This window comes from Dama dama, chromosome 6, assembly GCF_033118175.1.
Source record: "Dama dama isolate Ldn47 chromosome 6, ASM3311817v1, whole genome shotgun sequence".
Classification (NCBI taxonomy): Eukaryota; Metazoa; Chordata; class Mammalia; order Artiodactyla; family Cervidae; genus Dama; species Dama dama.
Window position 1 is genome coordinate 22,196,224 of NC_083686.1, and position 6,171 is coordinate 22,202,394.

Sequence of the window (6,171 nt, forward strand, 5' to 3'; positions counted from 1 at the left end):
TTCTTCAAGAGATGGGAATACCAGACCACCTGACCTGTCTCTTGAGAAACCTGTATGCAGGTCAGGAAGCAACAGTTAGAACTGAACATGAAACAACAGACTGGTTCCAAATAGGAAAAAGTCCAAATAGTATGTCAAGGCTGTATGTTGTCACCCTGCTTATCTAACTTATATGCAGAGTACATCATGAGAAACGCTGGGCTGTAGGAAGTATAAGCTGGAATCAAGATTGCCGGGAGAAATATCAATAACTTCAGATATGCAGATGACACCACCCTTATGGCAGAGAGCGAAGAACTAAAGAGCCTCTTGATGAAAGTGAAGGGGGAGAGTGAAAAAGCTGGCTTAAAGCTTAACATTCAGAAAACTAAGATCATGGCATCTGGTCCCATCACTTCAAGGCAAATAGATGGGAAACAGTGGAAACAGTGTCAGACTTTATTTTTGGGGGCTCCAAAATCACTTCAGATGGTGATTGCAGTCATGAAATTAAAAGACACTTACTCCTTGGAAGGAAAGTTATGACAACCTAGATAGCATATTAAAAAGCAAAGACTACTTTGCCGACAAAGGTCCGTCTAGTCAAAGCTATGGTTTTTCCAGTAGTCATGTATGGATGTGAGAGTTGGACTGTGAAGAAAGCTGAGTGCTGAAGAATTGATGCTTTTGAACTGTGGTGTTGGAGAAGACTCTTGAGAGTCCCTTGGATTGCAAGGAGATCTAACCAGTCCATCCTAAAGGAGATCAGTCCTGGGTGTCCTTGGAAGGACTGATGCTGAAGCTGAAACTCCAGTACTTTGGCCACGTCATGCGAAGAGTTGACTCACTGGAAAAGACCCTAATGCTGGGAATGATTGGGGGAAGTAGAAGAAGGAGACAACAGAGGATGAGTTGGCTGGATGGCATCACCGACTCGATAGACATGGGTTTGGGTAGACTCCGGGAGTTGGTTGTGGACAGGGAGGCCTGGCGTGCTGCGATTCATGGGGTCACAAAGAGTCAGACACAACTGAGCGACTGAACTGAACAGTGCTTGGATCTATGCTTAGGTTAGTAAAGTACTCGATAGCTAACATCATCATCACCACCATCATAATCCTTACTGAACTTATGGCACTCTTTTTATTGGTCTCTTTGATCCTCTGTGTCATCTACTAAGCGTTAGCTTTGAGAGAACTGGGACCATAAAGTCTGGCTTACTGTATCACCAGCAGCTTAGCACTGAGAGTGACAAGAGTAGGTAAACGTATCCTAATTACTTGATGTTAAATAACACACAGCAGTTTACATAAGGATCATTCATGCAACAAAGCAAGTTGAGCCTTTAAGCATATTCTAGTGGAACAGACAATGCTATTTAAAATAACACAATCTTACGAGAGCTATAATAAAGCTTTGAATTAAGTTTTATGGATACATAGAAGAAGTAACTGATCTTGCCTAGGGGATGAAGTACACTTGAGCTGAGCTTTGAAGAACCAGAGTGATCTAATATAGTAGAGATGTGAGGGAGAAATATGTCATATATGGGGAAAAAATGGAATAAATAAAAAGATAAGGTGGGAAACTGCATAGTGGATTTGTACCACTGACTTATTAGATCCTCGGGACAGTGTAGCTCGAGTAGGGAAGAGGCTTGTTAGAGAGTAAAGAGAGATGAGAATGGGAAGAAAGTTAAGACTTTAAATGTATTAAATTTTATGCTGTTGTATGGTGATATGATGCTTTCAAAAAGCTTTTCCTCAACTCCTTATTCACTGCTCAACCCCCTGCAATCTATTATCTTGCATCTTATTGAAAAGCTAGGTAAGCATTCACCTAAATATTAAATTGGATACTGTTTTGACTTTCCCTCTAACAGTTCCTCTTCTCCACCTTCCACCCTCGTCCAATCGATGACAAATCCTGTTAATTTTATTTCCAGAACTTCTCTCAAATTCAAAGAATCATATCCATTCTTTCTGCCACTAACTAAATTCAGATTAATAAAATATTTTCTACCTGATTTCCTACTCACATTGTGGCCAGTCACTTCTGAAACATTGATCTTCTCCATTAAGCTTCTATTTTAAACTTATTTAATCTGCCAGAACTACTGTTAATTCTAACTTTAATATTTTGTGTGTTCATTTTGGCAGCACATATACTAAAGTTAGAATGACACATAGGAGATTATCATGGCTCCTGTGCAAGGATGATGCAAACTTATGAAGCACAGAAAGAGTAATAATAACATTCTGTGAGAAGAAACGACTTTAGCAATGTTCTACATGTTAAAAGACATGTATTTTCCTTTTATATGACTCTAATTATTAAGAGGTTAATTAGTGAGGTCATAAGCAGTGGCTAAATTATCTTAGATCTGGTGAATAAAATTAACCTTCTATGAAAAACATTTTAAAGGTTTGCATGAACAGTGTAGAACAAATATTCTCAGAAGAAGTAAAACTCTCACTGTTTGCAGATGACATGATCCTCTACATAGAAAACCCTAAAGACTCTACCAGAAAATTACTAGAGCTAATCAATGAATATAGTAAAGTTGTAGGATATAAAATTAACACACAGAAATCCCTTGCATTCCTATATACTAACAATGAAAAAACAGACAGAGAAATTAAGGAAACAATACCATTCACCATTGCAACAAAAAGAATAAAATACTTAGGAGTATATCTACCTAAAGAAACAAAGGACCTATACATAGAAAACTATAAAACACTGATGAAAGAAATCAAAGAGGACACAAACAGATGGAGAAACATACCGTGTTCATGGATTGGAAGAATTAATATTGTCAAAATGGCTATTCTACCCAAAACAGTCTATAGATTCAATGCAATCCCTATCAAGCTCCCAACGGTATTTTTCACAGAACTAGACCAAAGAATTTCACAATTTGTATGGAAATACAAAAAACCTCGAATAGCCAAAGTAATCTTGAGAAAGAAGAATGGAGCTGGAGGAATCAACCTGCCTGACTTCAGACTCTACTACAAAGCCACAGTCATCAAGACAGTATGGTACTGGCACAAAGACAGAAATATAGATCAATGGAACAGAATAGAAAGCCCAGAGATAAATCCACGAACCTATGGACACCTTATCTTTGACAAAGGAGGCAAGGATATACAATGGAAAAAAGACAACCTCTTTAACAAGTGGTGCTGGGAAAACTGGTCAACCACTTGTAAAAGAATGAAACTAGAACACTTTCTAACACCATACACAAAAATAAACTCAAAATGGATTAAAGATCTAAATGTAAGACCAGAAACTATCTCACAAATGTAGTTTTCTATAAAAAAGTTACATGTCTCCAGGTTACAAACCAGTATTCCTTTAATCTATTTATACAATCTATTTATTATTACAGAAAGCTCTTTTCTCAGAGACACAACTTGGAAATTCACTTCCTGATAAGATCCAAAATAAATGTTAATTATTTTATTAGCAGTTGCAAAATAATGTTTTTCTCACTTATCATTCCATTAACATCTTTCAGTGAGAATTCTTCATAGAGAACTTTTCTTCATTAGCTAGGACTATTTGGTCATCTTCAAATTTAACTCATAAAGGGAAAGCAAGACAAGTTTTTTACTCTTAGCTTTTTGCTCTTAAATAAAATGGTTAATGAATTAAATTTTGTTCTGTTGGTTTTCTCTCATACATTATGAACTTTCGGATTTGTACATAATGAAAGTTTCGGTAGCATTCATTATTCTTATTGATGCTCAAATGTCACTGTCTTTAGCTATTCATATCTTCTTCATTTTAGTGTCTATTTATGGCCTTTCAACATAACTCACATTCTTTGATGGCCTGTATTTTGGCCACTCCCACAGACTCAGAACAACAAATAACAGATCCTGAACCCAGACTGACTGAGTTCAGTATACCTGATCTCCACTTATTAAACTGTGTATTCCTGAGTATCAGTTTATCTTTCCATGCCTTGGTTACCTTGTCATTCAATGGCAATATTAATAATATAATATGAATATCATAATAATATAATATAAAATACCACATTACTATAACTATATAGCTACAATTATAACAATTCTAATCCTATGCAGTAGGACTTAATATGAATATATATAAATAATACATACATATATATTTTATACATTTATATATATAAAACAGTGCCTGGCTTAAGAATTGGAAATTCTGGTTAAATGTTTTCTTTATATTGTGTTTATAATATTAAAATGGTTAATGGTAGCAAGAAGACAGGTAGTACTACTTCAGATATATAATTGAAGTATTTTTAAAAGATATGTGTATAGACATATATGTTAATGTGAATATTTGCTAATAATAATGTAATATAATAATGGGATTTTGAGCAAAATTAAACAATCAAAAATACTTTGTAAATAAAGAGAGACAATGAAATGTAAAATTAAAGAGATATTCTTTGATCTGTGATAGTTTAAATGCAGAAGTAGTTAAAAATAGGAAGTTAAGCTCTAGAGGCCCTTTGCAAGGCTATAATTCCATAATACAAAAAGAAGTTTTCCCCGGTTTGAGATCTATGCATGCATACTTTCTATTAAGATATACATAGAAAAAGAAAGTTAGGTAGACATATACTGCAGTTCAGATTTGCCTACTTACAGATGGTAACATTCTGTGCAATAATAATGCTCTCAAAACCATTTGCAAATTTGTCCAGCAACAACTCTGCCTTTAATGATGAAGTTTCCACAGTGGCAGATGGCAGAGTGAGCAGTGAAGGATGCTGCCGACCCACCAGGGTTATGTCTGTCACTAAAGCGACCTGGCTCCAAAAGCCAAAGTCTGTTAAGGTCACACTGGTTATTGCTCCATTGGAATGACTTGATTGATCACATTTGTGGTTATTCCATAAATGCTGACCTTTTTGAAGGGGTCCTGGCAGTTTCATCCTGCTTTCGGAAAGTGATATAGAGAAACACAGTGTCTCTAGTCTATCAACATATTAAAGAAACAAAGGGGCAATCTATGAAACTTAAAAAAAAAGATACATTCACTAACATTGCTGTTCCCTCTTTGTGTCTGAATGGTTAGCTAGTCCACAGAAACCGCATAGTACTATTTTTAATATCCATATCACATTTTGGAAGATAAGAGTAAAATGGAACAAGACAAGAATATACATTATTTAATGAATTTTAAAAGCCCAGCAAGGATTACTGTTATAGTAGAAGCTTATAAACATAAATTGAGATCCAGTTATTCTTTAAACACCTAAAGTTGGCAGGTAGTACAGATAAAAGAAAATACATAAACAAACTTCAGTATCCAGGTGAACCCTTGGAACATGTTGAGGAAAATTATATACTGTTCTATGGGAAATTTATCATAATATGATAAATACTGCTTTTGAAGTATAATGTATTGAAATTGCCAAGCTCCATTTATAGTGACATATTGCTGGACTAACTTATCAGTAGTGAGTGTACCTTTTAAAATTGAATTTACTATCTGATCATGCCTTAGGCACTGGAAGGAGCAAAATGCATCCCTCTTCCCTTATTTATTGAACAGTAACATATAAAAATTACATTAAAATATTAATTCTCTTAGGACACTGATGAAAGTGACAAGCATAAAACTGCTCATTAAATTAATAACAATAATCATTCATAATTACTTGTTCTATTCCAAGCCTTCTTAGTACTTTACATGTATTACCACTTTTCTTTTTTTTTTTTTGACAACCATGAGACTTATTTACAGATTCCATGAGGAGGCAAGCTATTGACATGCTGAACAAGTGAGAGCTGTTTGTTAAATTTTCAGGGAATTTCACAGAACTGGATAAAATACTCCTGAAGTTTATACAGAATCACAAAAGAGTCAGAATTTCCGAAGCTGTACTAAGGAAAAAGAACAAAGTTGGCAGCATAACACTCCTAGGCTTCAGACAATACCACAAAGCTACCATAATCAAAACAGCAAGGTATTAGCACAACAGACATATGGGTCAATGCAACAGAATAGTGAGTTCAGAAATAATCACACACCTATACTCAGTCAATCTTTGACAAAGGAAGAAAGAATAGAAAATGGAGAAAAAGTCTCTTCAGCAAGTGGTGTTGGGAAAGCTGGACAGCTACATGTAAATCAACAGAGTTAGAACACTCTTTCACACCATGCACAAAAATAAACTCAAAAAGGTTT

At 35.1% G+C, this 6,171-nt stretch overlaps 1 non-coding gene across 1 annotated transcript; it reads left to right on the top strand.

Annotated features, from left to right (window-relative positions):
• The first annotated feature begins 2,122 nt into the window (after positions 1-2,122).
• Positions 2,123-2,227, top strand: LOC133058909 (U6 spliceosomal RNA). The gene has a single exon (XR_009693422.1). It is a non-coding gene; the product is annotated as a U6 spliceosomal RNA (small nuclear RNA).
• Positions 2,228-6,171: the final 3,944 nt, after the last annotated feature.